The sequence below is a fragment of the Drosophila navojoa genome, chromosome 4 (assembly GCF_054131105.1).
Source record: "Drosophila navojoa isolate 15081-1374.11 chromosome 4, UAZ_NAV_1.0, whole genome shotgun sequence".
Lineage (NCBI taxonomy): Eukaryota > Metazoa > Arthropoda > Insecta > Diptera > Drosophilidae > Drosophila > Drosophila navojoa.
In genome coordinates this window covers 12272436-12293785 of record NC_142892.1, presented here as the reverse complement: position 1 = coordinate 12293785, position 21350 = coordinate 12272436, and the positions used below count along the sequence as shown (strand labels likewise).

Here is a 21350-nt window from a genome sequence, read left to right as displayed (position 1 = left end):
TAAAAATGTAGCAAAAGTTTTATATTTTGTGCGGAAAGAAAAGTTTTGGTAGTTAGTTTGGTTTGGTTTGGTTTGATTCGAGCACGTTTTAGTTTGTGGCTAAACTAAAATACAATTTGCCGTTGCTTTGTGCTGTCGCTGGGAGAGAAATGTTTGTGTTTCCCACAGTCCAATCAGAAACTATGCAAATTGCTTGCCTTTTATCTAATCTAAAACGGGGAATGCTGCGACATATGAGTGCTGGATATAAACTTTATGTGCATGTGTATGTGTATGTATTATATGATACTATATTTAGTTATGGCTCAAGCAACAGGCAGCCGAGCATGGCCAAGGGCTCAAAAGAGACAGAGAGCGAGAGGGACAGAGAGGGAGAATGAGTGGGAGTGAGAGAGGTATGGTTGATGAGCTCTAATTTTGAAATTATACCAAATTATTGCCGGCTTTAAGAAATGAAAGAATGAACTGAAGACAACTTAGCAGCTAGCCAATTGGAGTCCAACTGGAACCCAACTGGAGTCGGCTTTGGCTTCGGTTGTTTGGATTGCCTGGGTTTCTTCGGTTACAGTTTGTGTTGTTCAAATTGTCGCTGCCTGTTGCTGCTCTGGTTGTTATTGTTGCTGCTGTTGTTGTTATTGTTGTTGTTGTTGCTTGGCACATAACAAGTTAATTTTCATGTAAATTTCTGCTTTTGGGCCCGGCTGGCTCACTGGCTGGCTGGCTGCCTGGCAGCCTTTCATATAAAGCAACAAAGACAACAACAACAACCGGTTAACATAATCACTTAATTTGCTGATTGTGTGCGTGGCTCGTTTTTTTTTTTTTTTTATTCTTCTCTTATTTTGGGATCGTAATCGTAGGCGCTGGGCGCTGCGGGTAAATGTAAATGGAGCAGACAAAGAAATATACAACAAATATACACACACACACTCATATATCAGAATCTAAATCGTCATCTAAAACGCGGCAACAAAGTGTCAATATTATTAAGTGATGATGTTCAATATGTTCTCAAGCCTGATGAACGAGCTGCGACAACAAAGCCAAACGTAATATGAGCGGAATAGAGAGAGAGAGAGAGTGAGAGAGGGAGGGAGAGCAAGAGATAGAGAGACAAAAAGAAGTTAAGATATCTTCTAAGCCCAGTTGATAAATTGTGTGGGTATTTATGCGGCTACCAGAAAATAATTTACCAAAAACTAAAACCGGCAGCAAGGGCAAAAACTGTGTATAGAATAAATAACAAACTTGCTAAAAACAAAGAGAACACCAAATAAAACACACAAAAGACACACAAAAAATTGGCAAACACACACACACACACACACACACACGTACAAACAAGCGCAGCATAAAAAAGTCATTCAGCAAAGCAACAAATCAACAGCAAAAACAAAACAACAACAAATATTAAAACAAATGCTGAGTTATTAGCACGCCAAACGCTAGCTGCGCCGCTGACGCTGACGCTGCGTCGGCGTGGGCAGCGCTTGCCGACGCTTCGGGTCGGGTCAGTTGGTGGCGGCTCTGCTTGGCTTTTGTTTTTTTTGTTTTCGCTTTATGCTGCTTATTCATGGCAGTCACAACAAAAACAAACAAACAAACTGCGAGTGGAAGGCTTGCAGAGACGGCAAACGGCAACACGTGAAAACCGCAACGCAAAGAAATGCAGCAGCAGCAGCAGCAGCAGAGCAAAAAGTAGAGAAAAAAAATCACTTGAAAATGACGAAAATAAAAACTAAAATGCAGCCCCACTCACCCAGAACATTAACTTGCATGTATTGCACCGAACGTGGGTAGCTCCAACAGTTGGCGAAAGTGATAAAAAATATAGTTAAATAACAAATATAAATTGTCATTGCAAGCTGCAGTTGCTTAAAAAAGGAATTATAAGAGTCTAATATAAGAATAACCCATAATATAAGAGTGGAGAGAGCTGGCATAGGCGCTCACAGTGAATGGCAAAAGAAGGAGTAAGAGTGAGGGAGAGAGAGAGCTGGCAGTGTGAGTGCATGCTAAACTCTGGAATGCATTGGAAGTGCTGAAACGGGCGGAAAGAAAACTTTGCAGCCTAGGCTGAAATGAAACATATAAATGCTAGAAGCTTACGTACATCACTCGCTGCGACTGGAGCGGAAATTGGAAGTGGGCAACTGTAGTTATTTGAAGCATAGGCTGTGCAGTTGATTAAGCGCTCTATAACTGCTCGTACGCCCCTCGCTGGCAACGTCTGGCTGGCTGTCTGCAGCCGTGTTTGTGTAACCATGCATTTATGATGATTTTAAGCTTGCGAGCATCATCAGGCGACCCGAACAGCTCAGCCAAGCCAAGAGACTGAGCAAGAGAGACAGAGACAGAGAGAGGGAGAGTGGGAGACAGAAGGGGTACAGGCATACAGATCCGGCGAGCATTAAAGCAGCTTTAACTATAAATAAAACCGAAAGGCAACAATAGCAATGGGCAAGGGCGTGAGGGAAGTGGTGGACGAGGCAGGACAACACACATGCGAATGCATCAAAAGTTGCACTGAAACTGAGCCAAAGACGAAGACTCCAACAACAACAACAACAACAACAAGAGCCACAAAAGACACGCAGCAAAAACAACGCAAAATAATAATACAAATAACTATAGATGCATAGATAGGAGCTGCTAGTTAGATGGACGAGCGAAGGATGTGGCATGGGGCATGCACCAGGCAGCAGCTGAGGCCGTTGGCAACGTGCTCATCATTATCATCCGTGTTGTTGTTGTTGTTGTTGTTGTTGCTCTTGTTGTTGCTTGGCCAATGCGAGGCCGTTGCCATAATTGTTTAGCTAGCGTCGAGCAGCCGCCCTAGCCTTGGCCCACCTGAGCAGCAACTGCTGCTGCTACGGCTGCGGCTGCTGCTGCTGCTGCTCTTTTGTGCAGTCATGTGCAGCCAAGTCAATAGGCGAACGCCAACGCCAAAGCCAGAGCGACTTACTCCCTTTTTCAGCCCAACGTCCAGGCTGAGGCTCCAGCTCCAGCTCCAGCTCTGTCTCTGGCTCTGACTCTCAAGCTGGAGGCTGAGCTCTGGCTAAAACCTGATTATGAGTGGCCCCAACTGTTTGTAGACGGCATGTTGTGTATTCTAACACGCTGCGGATGGCGTCCGCGTCTTCGTCTTCGTCTGCGTCTGCGTCTCTCGGATCTGAGCAAACAAAATGCGTCTTTAATGCAAACATGCAGCAGGCAGCAGCAGCAGCAGCAGCAGCAGCAGCAGCAGCAGCAGCAGCTTCCTTTGAAGTTGTTGCAGGCGGCTACAGGGGGAGAGCTGCGTGGCTGTTGCATGTGCGTACAAAACTTTAAACAGGAATTTTAACAACTTGCTTTGTACTTTTGCTTGTTGCTTGAACAACAACCAACAACAGCCAGAGCAACAACATACAACATACAACAGCTAAAACAACAACAACAACAACAACATTAACTGATTTATAAAGAAAATTTCTATGCGTCGCTTGCCTGAGAGCCCAAAAAGGAAATGCATGTTGAGGCCGCTGCCGCTGCTGCTGATCTCAGCTGAGCCTCGGCTGTGCTGCTGCTGCGCTGCTGCTGCTCTGCTGCTGCGTCTGCATGCCAAACAACGTGCCAACATTGACGGCGAGCGGCGCTGCCAATTAGAAGATTTCATATTTCTTTCTTGTTGCTGCTGCCTATATTGTTGTTGCTGTGTTGTTGTTGTTGTTTTTGGTTGCTGCTGTTGTTTTTGCTGCATTGCAATTCAATTAGACAGGCAGCAGCCGCAGCAGCAGCAGCAGCAATGGCAAGAGGCTGCTTAGGTCAAAGGTTGTTGTTGCTTACGTCACATCAAAGAGAAGATCTTATATATAGCAAGCAGTGTGGCATTTGTTTGTTTTCTCATTTCACTTGTTTTTGAAATCTTGACGAATGAGAAATTAGCTCTGTTTCATAGCAAGCAGCTAGACATATTTATATCAAACAGCTTTCAGTCAAGCTTTCGTGCATTAAAAACTTCTATTTTCTACATTTCAAAACATTTAGATGAAATGTAGTTTTTGGCAGAGTATCAAAACATAAATTAAAAATTATGTAAAATAAATAAAACATAGTTATCAAAATCAAATATTAATATCAACAAGAATTGGCTAAGGTTGTGTTAATTATTGAAATTTAAATATATATTTTTAAAATATTAATTAATTAAAATTTCCTTTTTTTATGTAAATTATTGAAATTTAAATATATTATTTTTAAATATTACTTAATTTAAATTCTTTTTTTTTTTGTACTTTTAATTACAAATAAAATCATTTTAATTACAGTTGAGCTTCCAGTACAATATTTTTCTCTATTCTCCGCTTAATTGTGCTCTTAGCTTTTAATACTTTTGTTTTCCTCAGTTAATTAGCTTCTGTGTTTATTGAAACTTTTATTGATTCTATTTATTTTCCAATCAGTAAATGTCGTAATTAAATAATGTCGTACTTTATGGCCCGTCTCATATGTCATTAGCTGCACAGCATTGATGAGCTTAACGAGCCATAATCCATCACAAGGCAGCTTGTTTTGTCATAGTTATCAGCTAGTTAAGGCTAAGGTCAAAGTTAAGGCTGGCGGCACATCAAAGGCCAGGCAACAAAGAGACAGCTGGGGAGAGAGACTGAGAGAGAGAGAGAGAGAGGGGGGAGACGTCACTCAGACATGCCACATGTTGCAGTATTGCGATAATTAACAAAGGCTTAAATGCTGCCCACGGTGCCAGCCAGCCAGCAAGCTGGTTAGCAGCTGCCCCCCCGCCGGGTGGTCAGCATATCAGCATTTAGCTTGAACAACAAAAAAACCTTTTTATCTGGCCATTAAAAGTGCGACTTGCAGCAAACATTTTAATTATGGATGCGAAATACGCACGCAAGAAAATTATGAATACGTCAAAAACAATATTAAACAAGGTCAGGGCCACAAAATTTGGCATAAAATGTTGTCGTCTCGCTTGCTATTAAAATTGCATTACAAGCTACCAATTCGCTTCGGCTCAGTTTTGCTTTGTTGTTGTTATTATTGCTTGTTGGCTGGCATTTTTGACAGCTGTTCCACATTTGGTAGCATCTACATCAAAGTCACGTCGCATCTGTTACACATCTCACATAATTTGTTGCTGCCGACTCGAGTGTCTTGGCTAAAATTGGTTTTTGCCTCGCAGTCTCCATTGGGCTGTTAGACTATCGAATGCAAACCGTCGTCTCGAGTGCTGACACATCAAGGTGCATCACTGAATAGTGCCATCAAAAGCAAATCATCGGTAGATGAGTGCGAAGCTATGACAGTTGAAGGTATTAGCAAGACGACATGAATTAAGAGAAAGTTTGCAGAAGGCAGAGATAATATTCGTACTGGTTTTAGCCTAGAGGAGAAAGCTAGAACAGACTAGACGCGGCTAAAGAGTTTTGTATTAGAACAGTTTCAAAAGGCAAAGCAAGATATATGTATGAGTCAAGGCAGATGAGAAAACTTAACACATAGAGTGACTTCAATTAAGGATTATTTAGTACAGCTCAGAGTAAAAAGAAATCAAGCTGTTGTACTTGATCAAATATTCTATATTTTTATATTTGTAATAATTTATTTTTATATATTTATTTTTTATATATTTTATATATTTTTATTTATTATTATTATATTCCCTACCCAGGCAACATTCCATCATTCGCATTGCTTAGATAGCAAACACCTTAAGTCAAGTTTCATAGCAATGAGCATTGTCATTCTGCTAATTAGTGCGCCGAGTGTTTGCTTTGTATATCAAGCAGCTTTTGTTAGCCGCCAACTCTTAACGTTCACAATTATCTAAGAAGCTGTCACTTAATTCGTGCTTTACTGCAAACAATATCAACAATAAATAATAATAATAAACAATAAGCATGCCAATAAATGAAATAAGTTTTAGGTCTCTGAAAACAAAATAAAACAAGTGAAAAGAATGACAGGCGACAGGCGACAGCAACAACAGAAATGAATAAAAAGGCCAATCGCAGCGCTGTTCGTGGCCTGGCCACTGCCCATTGCCCATTGATCGCAGCCCCTGGAGCCTAGCGCTCCAAGCCCCCAAAGACACCTGTGCGCTCCAATCTGTGAGCGAAACGTGTTCGCACGCCAGCGACAAACGCCGACGGCGTGACGCCAACAATAGGCAGACAACATGACCTTTCCATACCTGCATAAGCATACATAGTATATCAATAAGTGTGTGTGTGTGTGTGCACAACATAGTTGTCTGTGGCCCCCAAAGCCCCATACACACCCACCCAAAAGACTACACACGAGCTGCGCGCATTCATCAAGCAGTGTAAGCGAGACAGAGACACAGAGAGAGATGGAGAGAGGGGGAGAGAGGTAGCTGGAACGGTGCCCCTTTGCCATGCTCATCAAATTCTCGCATGTTGCCTGTCAAACCGCAGTGACAAACACACGCACATAACCAGGCGACGTTTTGCTTTGTGGCATCTGCAGCTGCGCCCTGCCTCTGCCTCGGTCCCTCTGTCGCCCCCTTTGTTGCGCCCCCTTTCTGTGAGTGGCTGCAATTCCTTTGAAAAATTCCACCAGTTGCAGCTCTTGTTTGCTTTTTGCAGGCCTAGCCATAATGTTTTTATGATGACCCACGGCGCACAGGCTGCTGCTGCCGCTGCCGCTGCCACTGCTGCTCCCCCCCCAGTCCCATGTCACTCCTCTTCCTCTTGCTTAATCCACGCTGTGTCTTTATTTTTGTTTGCTGCCTACTTGCCGCAATTAGCTGTTCAGCTATTCTTGGCGCTGCAGCTTCCCAGCCAGACACATTGGCATGGCATGAAATTTAATTGAAAAACTAAAAAAAAAAAAAAAAAAAAAAACTAAAAAAAAAATTATTCAACCAACGCGCAAAAATGCAATGAAATTTGAGCATCGATTGTGGGTCAGCATCATCAGCTCATGCCCATCGACAGCTGCCCCCAAAATAAAACAGGCTCGCAACGACCACTTAGCAGCGGCGGCAGTTGCAGTTGCAGTTGCAGCTGCATCTGCAGCATGCGGCAGCTCCACCAGGTAGTCCAGCTTAGCCGCAGCGCACAATCCATTTCAATTGCCACGACGCGTTTAAGATTACGCAAGCGATTAGCCAGGCAGCTGAAAAATGCCGCACGCGTCTGCGCCACAGTCGCTGCCCCATGTGGCATGGCCACGGCTCAGCCCGGCATGCCTCATGCTGCAAACTTGTTTATTAGATGCTTCTCCGGAATAGATAGAATAGGAGCAATCAGCAGCCAGCAGCACGTGCTGCCAGCCAAGTTTGCCAAGCCAGAAGAGGAGGAAGAAGAAGAGGAGGCAAATCTCATGACTCAGCAGTCGAAATCACTTTTCATAAAATACTTAAAAATCAATGTTACAAAAATGTCATTGCCAACACGAAATGGAAATGCGGCCAAGTGAAAAACAGAGGGAATTTTCTTTTTATTAATTTTTTTTTTTGTTTGCGCTTTGCACTGAATCAGCGAAAATTTTCCAACTGCAAATTGATGCAATTAAAATAAAACAATAAAAAAAGTTGTAATTTATTAATCAGAGCACGAGATGCACAAATTGTCAGCAGAGAGCTGACAAAAGGGAGAGAGGGAGAGGATGGGAGGGAGACAGAGGCAAAGGCAGAGCAGGTGAGCAAGCGAGCCGGCTTGGCTTTGGCTTGGCGAGGCGTGGGCGGCAGCTGCTGCAATCAACTCGAGATGCAGACACAGCGCAAACAAAACGCAAAAGCTAACAACTAAGAAAGTTTAGAGTTGAGCTTAGTGCGCGATTAAATACCCTGCACTAAGCAGTACAGCAGTAAGAGAGCATAGAATGGTGGCAGAGGTAGAGAGGTTCGATAAAAGTTAATTTAAAGAGTCTGTGGAGATTGAGAACATTTGATCATTAAAATATATCAAGTAATGTAAGGCAACTTTTATATATAATATTTTTGTATATTTTAAAAATTATATATCTTAGATCGTATATGAAATACATATATATATATATAATATATAATATATTATAATATATAATATATATTATATATCTTATATCATAGTATATATCTAATATATTTTTATTTTTATTTAAATTTTTTTTAATTTTTTATTTGGAATAATATTTGTTTCTGCTTTAATATAAACTAATTTCTAACATATTTATGACGAGCTTTCTCTCTTTAATTTTCAATGAGTTTCAAAATAGAAAAAATATTATATGACATGCTAAACAAAAAGTAATCTCTTATATTTATATTTATTAACACTGCATTTAGTATACTCATAATCAATTACATATCTTCGATAGTCCAATTCATATTGAAAGCTGACTTTCTTCTAGTTATGGTTATAATATTACTAATCTTATTATTAGTTTACCTAACATATATATTTATATTATATATTTATCATATTATTATATACACTATATAACATAATATAACTTTATATATGTATGTATAGTTGCATCTCTTAACGTTTACCCTCACTCCACTTGAACTCATTGTTGAGCCTCTTTTATAGTCGAAGAAGTCATAAACAAAACAGAACGCAACGCGTAATCCCTTTCTTTTAGCATAGGGTATAAAAAGCTAAAACTGCAATTACAAACACACACACACGTGCACACACAAGCATATGTATGCAATGTTTGTTGTGTGTGTGTATGTGTTTGTATGCTGTAGTCAAAGTTGACTCTTGGACGCATTTTTAAGCGCTGGCTGCAACTCAGCCTCAGCTTGCGACGATGCCGCATAGCGCCTCCCTCTCTGTGTGTGTGTGTGTGTGTGTGTGTGAAGTGTGGGAAAAGTGGGCGTGTCCAATGGGCATTAAACGGTATTTCAACTTTAGCTCAAGCTGCTTTTGTATAGCAGTTGCCGCTGCTGCTGTCGCTGCCGTTGCCGTTGCCGTTGCCGTTGATTTCATTTCAGTTTGTTGTTTTTGCTGCAATTAATTGACGAGCGTCCCGAAACAGAGAATATAAAAAAGTTAAAATACAAGAGAGAGGGAGAGAGAGAGGGAGAGCGACTCACAGAATCTAAAAGTCAGACAAACAAACAGCAAACAGATAAACAGAGACGTCATCGCCGCTGTTACTGCAGCTGGTGTAGAGCGGGGCAGGGCGTGGCAGGGCAGGGTTAGGGTATTTGGGGTCGACGTCATCATGTGAACTTGTCTGGACTGTGCCGACTGTGTATCCATATCCTGTGCGCTTGTCATTAATGGGGGCCGCCCTAATCAACTCAACTCAGCCGCGACCAACTCAACTCGACTCGACTCGACTCGACTCGGCTCGATGGGCTGCCTAGGCTGTGTGGGGCTGCATGCGCACAGCTACACACATCTTCATCGTTTACTTGGCGGCCTGGCAAATTGATTCATTAGTCAAAGTGACTCTTATTTAGTAAATAAGCCAAAGCCGATGTCTGTTGGCTGTCGACTAATGCTGCCAGGATCCGGCGGCATTTGCATTCCCTTTTTGCTTTTTTGCATGCCCAGTCGCATTCGCTCATTTATCAAATTGCATTTGATTTGCTAATTAAATTTTCTATTTATGCTTATTAAGGCCGACTCGAGCTGGTCGTGCCGCAGCTCTCGAATGCTAAACACGCCCAGTTATGGCTAAGACTAAGCTTCAACCGGTTTGTGGCCAATCTCGTTGGAGGCTTAGGCATTTTTTTTTTTTTTTGTAACTTTTTCTAGCTCATTTTAGCCGCTTAGTCTCCCACTGTTATCATCAAATGGGTCGCGCTCGCCGCTTAGCTTGATTGTGTCACATTTTGTGGTTATTAGAGCCGGGTCCAGTCGAATGGCCATATTTATGGCAACGAAAAATATTTCTATTACGCACAACATTTGATGACAAATAAATGTGGCTATTAGAGCGTTGCGAATCGAGCTGGCGGGGCGTCTTTTGCCTTTTGGCCGTGTCGAGTATGAGGAGAAACTTGTTGGCCCTTTTGGCGATGTCGTCAGCGCGCTAAAAGCCAAATGCGTGGAGTGAAACTTAAAATTGAAATCAAAAATCCGCTTCACACTCCCACGCAGCCATTGCTTATTGGCCAATTGGCCAATTCCCAGGCGTTGGCTAACATCAGTTAGCAGCCGTTGGCCAGCAACACCTAGGCCATGTTTAAACTGTCGATTTTGATAGCCATGCGCAGGCAGGCAGCAGCAACCGAAGCTAATTAGCAGAGTGTGACTATGTTGGCAGAGAAAGCCTGCTAAAAGTTTACATAAGATATTTAAGATATTTATTTTATATTTATTGGCATTCAGCTGAAGATTCTATGTAAATTCATGAGAATTGCATAGAAGAATTGCAGAGAAGAATTTTGAATGATAAGGAAGAGATCTTTATATAATATATGAGAATCACACAGAAAGGATTTGAAAGAGAACCACATAGAGAGGACCTGAAAGCTCTCCAAATGTGCCTCGATTCCACTTCAAATCTATGAGAATCGCATAGAAAGGACCTGCTGCACACGCTTAACTCGTAAATAACTTCAGTCACTTTTACTTTCCGCACCCACAACAAGTCGATATTTGCTTGTAACTATCGTACACGATTTCAATATCAATGTATGTAATCTATATGCACATATAACGACCACGACAACAAAAACAACAACGAACAACGACAATGACAACAATTTTTAGTTGAGAGAGGCGGCACCCATCGAGTGTCACCTTTTGCGGTTCTCAGCGTCCGCTGTCAGTTGTAATTTTATACGATCAGCTTTCGATTTGGCGAAGCCTGAGGTTAAAAATTAACATGGCCAACCGGCGATAAGTCGAGATTGGTATTGGGGCACAGCCAGCGGCAGCAGCGCCGACTCTCGCCTCTCCACTCACTCTCAATGTAATTTTGCGGTTTGGGCACCCAAAAAAAAAAAGAAAAATTATATATATATAAGCTCTGAGTGCAATTGATACGCTCCAGCAGAGGACAGCGAACGGACGATGGGGCGAACTCAGATGCGAATTTGGATTCGATTGTCAAAGCCAATTGCCAGGCAGCCGTATGGGCCATGTAAATGCCAAGAGTGCGTCAGTATGTGTGTGCGTGTGCGTGTGTGTGTGTGTCATGTCTTTTCAGTTGCCTGCGGCTGTCGTGCGTCGCCCTGCGTCTTGCTGCTTTATGCGATATGAATTACACAAGTTTCCTGGCTGCGTTTTATATACGCTTTCCTCTTTATTATTATGCGGCTGTGTGCGTGTGTGTGTGTGTGTGTTAGTCGTTATAATATAATAATTAAACGAATTGCCAAAGTGTGTCGGCAACAGACGCGCCTCGTTCGTCAGACACTGCCACAGCAAGGAAGCATGAGCTAGAGATGGGAGATACGAAAAAAAAACTAGCTGTAGATAAAGTTTGCAGAATAACAATTTAATTTAGTAACAAAGAGGGAGAGAGCGAGAAAGAGAGAGTTTTTAGAAGAAGAAGAGTAGCTGACGCTTAACTAGATATGGTTGAACTTATTCAAAGTATGCCTCGTTTATTTTGAAAGACAGGAATAGCTCTTCAAACAGTATTTATTAGAGATGGGACTTATGAGAGGATGTAAAGGATTATGGAATCTTAACTCAGCTACAATTGAAACTGAAATAGGTCTACATGTGTTTTCAAATGATGTATTAGGCCGACCTCTATTGATTTTCTTTTATATCTCACGCGCTCACACTTTCATCTCTAGATGTTTCTGCTCATAGTTCAACCTTTACTCAAACTTCCATTCAAGTGCTTTCCAGTGCTCCCTTATATAAATATTTAGTGCAGCTCACGCTTCCGTCTCTAAAACTATAGACAATCGAGAGTCTATATAGAAACTTGCTTTAAAGATTTCTCCAAGTCTTTAACTATCGATCCTTTATATATCAGCTAATGGGATCCGATTCCTGCTCTACATTTCTCTATAATCTTAATAATCAATTGCCAGTCGATTGGCATAGCTCACGCTGCCATCTCTAGCGTGAGTTGTTATTTCGCAGCAGGCAAGACCCAGTTTAAATATGCTCCTTCGTTCGACGCTTGTCGGAGCAAAGAGGAAAAAAGGGTTTAAAATTTTATTTTTGCTGCTTTTATTTGTTTTTTACACTCGAGGTGTCAATTTCAACGCCCTTCTTTTGTTTGCCAATGCATTGTGCATAGCTAAGAGTATAGAGTCCCATATGCATATACACATCTATATACATACATATATTGTGTGAATATTACCCTCGTTTTTAATTTCTGCCAAATTATGCAAAACACGCTGCGATACACTCTTAGACAAGGGCTTCGTACACTGAGCGAAATTTATTAAGCTAAATCTGTTTGCCAGCCTCCATTTCGGTGGGCGTGCAAATAATCTATATATATGTGTATGTATATGTATTGCCAGCCGTGTTGGCCAGCCACGCCCACTGGCGAAGGCACACACAAGCGAACGCCTACAAAGTGTTTAACATAAATATTTGCAAATTTCTCGAACAACGGCACGAATTAAAACACATGCATATAAAACCCGATATAAATTGCCTTTGACTTCTGGCATAGAATCGTTCGTATGTGGAGGCGGAGCGGGTAGCCGGGCAGACGAGCAGGCGGGATGCTGCACTATGGGGCGTTAAAAGTCAGCACCTCATCCTTTAGCTGCAGTGCAAGGGGCAGGAGGGGAAGGAGGGGGAGGAGGGGCAATGAGTCTCGCAGTCAAGTCTGTCTTCTTTCTTTCTTTTTTTGGGGTGTGTACTTCAAATGGGTTGTGCACAACAGCCTAGCAGCTTAATGGCCATGTGTAGAGGGCGGAGGTGGATGTGGGCGTGGCAGCGATGACTGTATTCCTATATAGCATACATACACATGTATAAATCACATTTGCATGTGCTTCATGCAGCTGACAACTCAATAAAATGTCGCGATTTTAATTTTATTTTTATTTTTTTTTTCGCCTTGATGTCGTCACACGCATGTGACAAGTTGCATGTTGCAAGTCGCTTTGAGGCGAGTGTTGCATGCTGCATGTTGATGTGTTTATCGCTATTAAGCATTGCATTTTATGAGTTTAATACCAGGCAGATGCTTTATATATGTAGCAATGGCAATGGCTGAATTTCAAATAAATAAAGAAGAGAGAAAGAGTATGTGAGAGAGAGAAAGAGAGAGAGGGAGTGAGATGTCGGTGTACTTGAAAGGCAGTTTGTCTTTGATGAGAGAAGTTAGTTTTGTGTTGTTTGGCAATAAATTTGTATTACCGGACTTCTTATTCAAGTGGAAGAGGAACTGAATTCAGCTGGAGACAAGGCATTGAAGGAGAGAAACTAGGAAGAGTATAAATAAGAGTATAATAAGAGTATAAAAAGGAAACCGATTTGCGTATAGAAATATGGAATAGACCTAAATGTCTAAGAAGAGATGTTCTGGAGAGATCTATGGCAGAGATGCCATCTTTTCAAGCAGTACTACTACTCTCAGAAATATAAAATATAAAGAAATTGCCTATATTATGTCTCTCCCTGTAGAGCATGGAAGTCTTAGTTATATGAGTGAACCTCTTATAAAAGATCAGTTAACCACTCAGGCAAGCAGACACGACAATAATATATGTTTCCTCTGTTTCCTTTTAGAGAATTTATGCTGTGCTTTTTTCAATCTTGAAGCTTTATTTAATTAGCCGACTAGAAGTTGTCTTCTAATAATATATCGAAATTTATTGTGTAATATATCAATATTAATACACGCATTTCAGCTTCAGTTTAAACGAACTTCCTCTCCAGGAATTCAAACTCTAAGGGCCTCTCCGCCCAGCTAACAGGTTTCATTAAGAGCTACAAGTCGTAATTGGCGTATGGCAATATGTTCGCCATTAATATTCCCAAGCCAGTCTCAAATAAGTCTAAGGCACATAGCTCATGTGCAGCAGGGAGGGCTGTTAGCTTTTAATAGCCAGCTTCTTAGCCAATTTCCTTTTCAGCCGGCTCTGCACGAGTGCTGCCCAGATAGCTTGCCAACAGTTCACATACACATATGACTACGTGTTGACAACAAAATTAATTCAAATTAGCAAAAAGAACTAACAACAACAACAACGGCAACAAGGAGAGTTGAGCAAGGTTAACTGAATTTCAACAACTTTCGCTTGGCGTGTTGCGTGTTGCAAATACAGCAGCTGCTGCTGCTGCTGTTGCTGCTGCTGCACAGGGCCAACAAAGAAGTGCAACAAATTAAACTGGCAACTTGTGGCAAGCACTTGCTTAAGCTGCAAGCATGTACTACATACATGTCCATAATTGCTGTAATCCTGCCTCACAGCAGCCCCCGCCGTCCGCCCCCTGCCCCACAGAATCAAGTTTGTCTCAGCTCTCTGCATAATATAATTATCGAATGCGTTTTTTACGAGCTGCCGACATAATTGCTTTGATTGGAAGATGATCTCTGCGTGACTCAGCCATTGCTACTTAGATGATGCTGCTTAGTGGACTTTTCGTGGCTGGCGCCAACGGCAGCAGAAGCAACAGCAGCGGCAGTCCCCAAAGAGTCAACAAACGTTGCCGTCGACCATTCTGAAGTGAGACATTAATCTCAGTTAGGTTTATCTTTGATGCATAATAAATGAGACGCTTTTAGTTTCAACTAAAAGCAGCTATTTATTAATGCTCCAAATGGACTGGCCACGAGGACCATACGCCGGCTAGCACCACGACGGCGATCTTATTAACCCAGTTTCCTCGAAAGTTTCCCCAAAAAAAGCGAAAAAGAAAAGCATATCAAAGTATATATATAGAGAGAGAGAGAGAGAGAGAGAAACATAAAAATGAACTCAAGGAAAACACTTTTTTCCGTGCTTGCTTTTTGTTTGTCGCTAAGAAACTTTTGCTTTGTGCCAATAAAAAGAAAATCTGCACAAAGTAAACACGGGCGAAATTGCAATCACTTTGGTATGGTAACCGAGTACGGTCCACCAGCGGAGGACCGGGGTGGGGTGCTGCGGAGAGGGGCGAGGTGCTGTGCAAACAGCTGCCAGCATCAATCTTCTAATGCGTTCAAAATTTTGCGCTGTTGCTGCAATTTTATTGCCAGCACTGAGTGAGGGAAGGGAGAGTAAAATATTCAGCCATGGTGTTTGCTTTGGATGTGCCAGCTTCCCTCTTATTTCTACACTCTCTGAATACCCTAACAGCAATGTAATGTTGATTTTGCTAGAGGAAGTTGCAGAAGCGACCGAGTGTTGCTGCTGCTGCTGCTGCTGCTCCTGCTGCTGCTGCTGCTGCTGCTGCTGCAATTAACAATATTTTTCTTGGCAAACTTTGCAGGAATTTAATGTATATGTTAGGAGAATATATAGAAATTTAATTTATGTTAAGGCATTCATAGCTAAGCTTAGCTAAGCTGCAGATACTTTTTTTTTGTATCTTTCAGATACTTTTGCTTAGAGCATTTGAGGTTCGTGTTGTATGCCAGGTTGGAGCTGCCAAAAATGAGGAAAACGAAGTAAACGAAACCCCTGCTTGTGCCACATTTTGAGCCGAATTGACTTGTTGTCACGCCCCCAGATCCGGCGGCGGTGGCCGCGGCGGCCTTTCAGCCCCTCCCCCTCTGAGACGGCAGCGACATGCAAATTTATGAAAGCCGCTTTGCCCTGTGTTTCTTATTATTGCTTTTTATTAAGTCTCTGTGCTTGGAGTTGTTGTTGGTGGTGCTCGTTGTTTCTCCACTTGTTGTTGCTGTTGTTGGCTTCGTTTTGGTTTGCTCGTATATTAATTTTTGTTGTTTTGCATTGCCGGGAGGCAAGTGGAGGCAAGTGGAGCGCTGCTACTCTGGGGCTTGTTTTCGTGCGTTGTTAATAATTCGCTCGCATTACGCGCGATCTCGAAGGAAGATGTCGTCTTAATGACTTCATTAATATTGAGTAAAACACAGCGCGAGACGACTCGGGCCGTGTTGCACAAAAGTGCAGCTCCGCTCAATTGCCAAATCCGAAAGGATGCCACGAAATGCTTCAGTTGTGCCACGTTTTGCGGTTCTCTCTCTCTCTCTCTCTCTCTCTCTCTCTTGTTCTTGTTCATTGTGCTGATGTGGCTTGGTTGTTGCTGCGATTGTTGTTGCACTTGTTGTTTCCGCTGGGAGCGCGTTTAGAGGCATATCTTCGCCCCATCTGTGGAGCAGCAGCAGGTCGCAGCTCTCTGGTTGGCGTAATTAAAATTAATTTGATACCTAAACGGTGAATTTAATCAAAATGCATTAGGCTAGGAAGTGGCTATTCCATTATTATTATCATTATCATTATGATTACGATTATGATTATGATTATTATTATTATTACTATTATACACGTAGCGCTGGCTAATGATGAGAGAGCTGCAAACGTAGCCGCATTTAATATTAATTATATTAATTAAAGATTGCTATCTGATAAACGCACAGCGTGTTGCAAACAATCAAAATTGTTGTAGGCGACTGGGCTGGGCAGGGGTGAGAGAATGTGGGCGTGGCATAGCCGACCAAGCAGACAGCTACAAGGTGTATGAGCTAGGAACTTATTAAGCAATGTCATAAATTATGCAGTTGAGCTGGAGGAGAGTTTATAAACCATGAGGAGCGCAGGATTAGGAGTGATTTGAGTTAGAGAATAATTTATGAAAATATATATAATTTATAAATAGAAGAGCAAGTGTGAGTATGAGTATGCATACAGTTGTTTACTTTGCCGATTTATTATGTGATATAAATGTATATATATATATATAAGAAATTGCAATATTATGATATAACAGAGGTTATTTGTTATATATTGTTATATATGTTAAGAAGAATACGTTCCTAAATTGTTTATTATATATTTACAAGTATTAAAAGTCAACATTTCCAGCTCATTTGATTATATTTATATCATATAAGGCAACAATTTATAATAGTTAAAGATTTTCCTAGTTAGAGTTTTAACCAGAGTTTATTATCTAGTTAGCGTTAACAGCTTAAATGAGCATCATCAATGCAGTCAATCTCACTCTTGTTCCACTCTCTCTCTCTCTCTCTCTCTCTCTCTCTCTCTCTCTCTCTCTCTCACTCTCTCTATAAATCCATAGAGCTTCAACTTGACGGCATATTTAAAAAACCATCTTTAAATATCTGTAAGCCAAGCTAAGCTAGTTAGCCATAAAGCAAAATATTTTTTAGCAGATAAGTGTTATTATTTCCCCTGCCAACTAGAAATTGGCATAGAGTGAAAATGATCGCCGCACTTTAGAATCGAATGCCTCAGCTCACTTTCTCGCCCAGTCGCTCCAGCCACTAAGCCGTCCCCAAAAAATAACTATTAACAACCGCCAGGCCCGGCTCTGATCGGTGGGGCTGGGGCAGCGGATCGAGTGCGGCTCTGGGCGTTAAATACAGGCTGCAGTTTCTATAAATCAGGCATATTTCTCAACACCTCTGTTTTTTGTTTTTCTCTGTAGTTTGGCCTTTTTTATGCTGCCGAACCGCTCATTAAAAACCATTAAGCAGAATATTCAACTGTGAAAAATTATGGCGTAAATGATACCTAGCGCGACAATAAACGATCTAGTGCGGGGGCACCGAGTGCCGGCCAGCGGGGCGAGCTCTACTACCACTCGGGGTCTATTTGGGGGTCTGTGGGTCTGTGCACGGCCTGGGGCAGGCAGTTTGAGCTCGCAATTCAACTGAACGCGTTGCGAACTTAACTCGGTTTCTGTGTCATTTTCTTGTCTGCAAGTCGAGTCGAGCGTCAAATAAATTTTCGTCTACGTTGAAACAACAGCGAAATGGAAAACAACAACAACAACAACAACAGTAACGAGCACAACAACAACAACAACAACAACAGCAAATATATATCTAAAACTATTCCCATTGCGGCTGCGTTCTTTGTGGCTTGTTGCCAAGTTTTGTTGTTGTTGTGTTTGTTGTTGCAACGAGCATTTGCAACAATTTGTTATTGGCCATTTAAGCCGTTTGTTGCTGTTGTTGGTGCTGGCCATTGGCGCTGCGCAGCAGAAATCTGTTGAGTGTTAATGACATTTTTATGTTTTAACGCTTGGAAAAGCTGCACCATCGACTACCATTTTGGTGGCCTGGCCCCGTCAACCATTGGGGCTATGGGGCATGGGGAGTGGGATATGGGGAATGGGCAATGGGGAATGTTCATTGGGAAAGCAAGTCCAATTGAAATGCCGCCTGGTTCTCTCGTTCGGGCTCTGCAAATGCTCCGTTTCTGTTTGCCCTGACGTCTGAAATGTTGCAAATGCTGGCAATGTTGCGGCTTAGGTTGAGTTATTGACTGCTGAGAGTGTGGCACTGGTGGATCGTTTGGCTATATGTGGCCACGGTGAAATGTGGCAGGTGGCAGAAGGCAGAAGGCAGGTGCCAGGCGGCTGTGTGGCCAATATGTGAAAGGTGGGGCAAAGGTTTATTATGTTTCGAGCAAGTGAATTTCGCTTAATTGAAAAACAACTTGAGAACATTTGAAATATATAAAAACTTGAAACTTGCAGCAAATGGTAAAGGCTCGGGGCGTCATAGCGTAAGACGTAAGTGAGGGTGAGCACAAGACGCTTCGCTTTGCTCTGAATGCGATGGGAACAGGAAGACAGACAGTGAGAGAGAGGGCAAAGGTCACGATGAGAAACGACCAAAGGTAATTGGTTTAGTGTAGCGCAAAGAGAGCTTATTTAAATGCTCCTGAGAAGCGCAAAGAAGAGCGCTGCGCATTTCAAAAAGCATAGGGCATTCAGGCTGTTCAGTTTTGTGAGCAACTTCCAAATTCACTTTATGTCTTGCCGTTCGCATCTCTCAATTAGATTCAATTCATGGCCAAAACTTGTGTCAACATTAATTAATTTGCAGCGAAACTTTTGAGCAGCTAATTGGATTTTGGCAAAAGCTGCGAACAAAACGAAAAACTAAAACAAATTCGCGTGCAAATGCGCACTAATAACTGCTGCACCAAAGTGAGAGAGGGAGAGGTAGAGAGTGTGGAGTGAGACAGGCAGAACAAACAAATAAAATAAATAAATAATCCACAGCAAGTTTCCTGTCAAAGTAAAAAAAAAGAAAAAGGAAGTGCCGCTATTAAATTGTATTTTATTTTGTGCGCCCGCATTTCACTTATTTTGTTTTTTGTTTTTTTGTGGAATTATTCCTTTGTTTCAGGCTTCAGTGGTGCTGAAATTTCGCAAATGTTTTCTTTTGGCCATTTCGTTGGCGGCTTTCGGCTGCCATTTTAATGATTTACGTCGCTTAAACGAATTTCATTTCGGGCAGGTGGCACGACGACCGCTGCTGGCAGGGGCAACGACTGTGGCAGGAGAAGTAGCAGTAGCAGGGGCAGGGGCAGTGGCAGTGGCAGTCGTCAGACTGTCGGAACAACTGTTTGAGTTGCAGGCAACGTTTCGCATGCCTCAGTGCGGAGTGAAGTGCATGCGTGTGTGTGTGTGTGTGTGTGGGTGGGTGGCCTCTGAGCCAAGTGCAACGACTTCGCGTGCGCTTCCTGCCGAAATAAGGAGCACACAAACTAATAACACTTAACTGCGCCAGGCCGAAAGCTAAGCGTTAATTATGGCAAACTTTGCCGGGCCATGTCTAAAGTGTTTCCCCATAAGACACACAAAAGCTGCCAGCTACTGAACTCCGCTGGCTCCACTCACACCAGCTAGCGTCTGCAGCCAGACGAGGAGTCCCCACGCCTCACCTCTCCTCTCTTCTCCTTGCGGAGCAAATGCATGTCGCTACATATCAACAAAGGATGCAGTTGCCTAGGCTCAGGCTACCGCTATGGCTCTTGTTCTTGTTGTTGTTGTTGTTTTCGACTCTTTTTTTTGTTGTTTCTGCGTTGTTTTTTGTTGGTTTTACAGACTTCAGTCAATGCACTCTCTATGGCGACGTCGTCTGACTGCACAAAATGAAAAAGTTTCGAAATAAATGCTGAAAACCAAAGCCAAAAAGGAAAAGCTCGACAAAAAAAAAATATATAAACTGCAGCCGCATTTGGGCTGTAAAGTGAGCGACTTGAACATGCCCTAGGCTAATGCTTGATAAATAAATTAGAACTGTATGTGATAGCAGAGTATAAAACTAAATAAAATGCGGCTTCAGCTTGACACGTATACCCTGTACAAATTATAAATTGCTATATACAACCCTTTGTCTAGCTAACCAACTCTTTACAGGGTATTCGCGCTGCAGCCCCCTCTTAGCAAACACACAAAAAGTAGAAAAAAAACTCGCTGCATTTTTGCACAAGAAAAAAAAAAAGGAATTATTATTAACGCCTGTTGGATATGCCACAGGACGATGTCTGCGCCGACTCCTGCTTCAGCATCGTCTACAGCTACAGCACCAGCTCCAGCTACAGCTCCAGCTCTGGCTACTGTGCACACACTTTTCGTCATGTTGTTGTCGTTGCATGTTTTATTTTTTGTTTTTTGTTTACTTTTTTTTTTGGTGCATTCGCCTGCAGCAGCAGCAGCAGCGCTTTGGATGCAAAATGCATCTAGGCAAAAAAAAAAAAAACAGCAGCAACAACAACAACAACAGCAAACATGTCGCAGTTGCTGGCAGGCAGAAGGAGTTGACGCAGCTCAGTTAGAGCTTGGGGTAGTAGGCGTAGGCTACATGACTGGCTGCTGTCCCGACGACAAATCTCTTGCCTCCTGCCCTGCAGCTGCCTCCTGCTCCGGTCATTAGGCGCTGCTGCTGCTGCTGCTGCTGCTGCACTTGGCTTTTGCTTGCACTTCAGCCTGCCAGGCAGTCGGTTTTGGGCCTGCATCCTGAGCGGGATGCTCGTCATTGCCGACGTCAGCGGACGTTACGTGTCTCAGGCAGTTGCAAATTACGCTCTCAGACTCAATTGTCTTGCGCCTCGGAGACTAGCAGGCCCCCAAAAGCAAAAACAATAACAACAACAACAATGGCTGCATTTAACGCAATCTTTTGCTGGCTAGACAGACAGCCACAGACGGTCCAGAGCCTCAGCACTGAATCCAATTGCAATGCAAGACATTCCCTCGACACGGGACAGCAGCAGGAGGCGTGGCAGGCTGGCAGAAGCGTCGCGTCATCGTCGCGACATGCACTTCACAAAATTTGTACACATACATAGATACATACATACATAAATATAGATATATATATGTATGTATATTTGTCTATGTTCATTAGAATGTGTTGAAGTTGTTGCTTGAACGCCCCGAAGTCGGCAACACTTTGTCAAGTGCTCGATGGCTGTGTAAATACTCCAAAAAAATGCTGTGGGTACAGTTGCGTTGCAAATGAGTGGCAAACAATATAAATTTCATAGTTCATAAAAGTTTGAATGAGTTTTCGAATGCAAT

General features: G+C 42.4%; 1 protein-coding gene across 2 annotated transcripts in view; it reads left to right on the top strand.

Annotated features, from left to right (window-relative positions):
* LOC108651703 (uncharacterized) overlaps positions 1-21350 on the top strand; it is a 70518-nt gene that overhangs the window by 4750 nt on the left and 44418 nt on the right. The gene's annotated exons all lie outside the window — the stretch shown is intronic.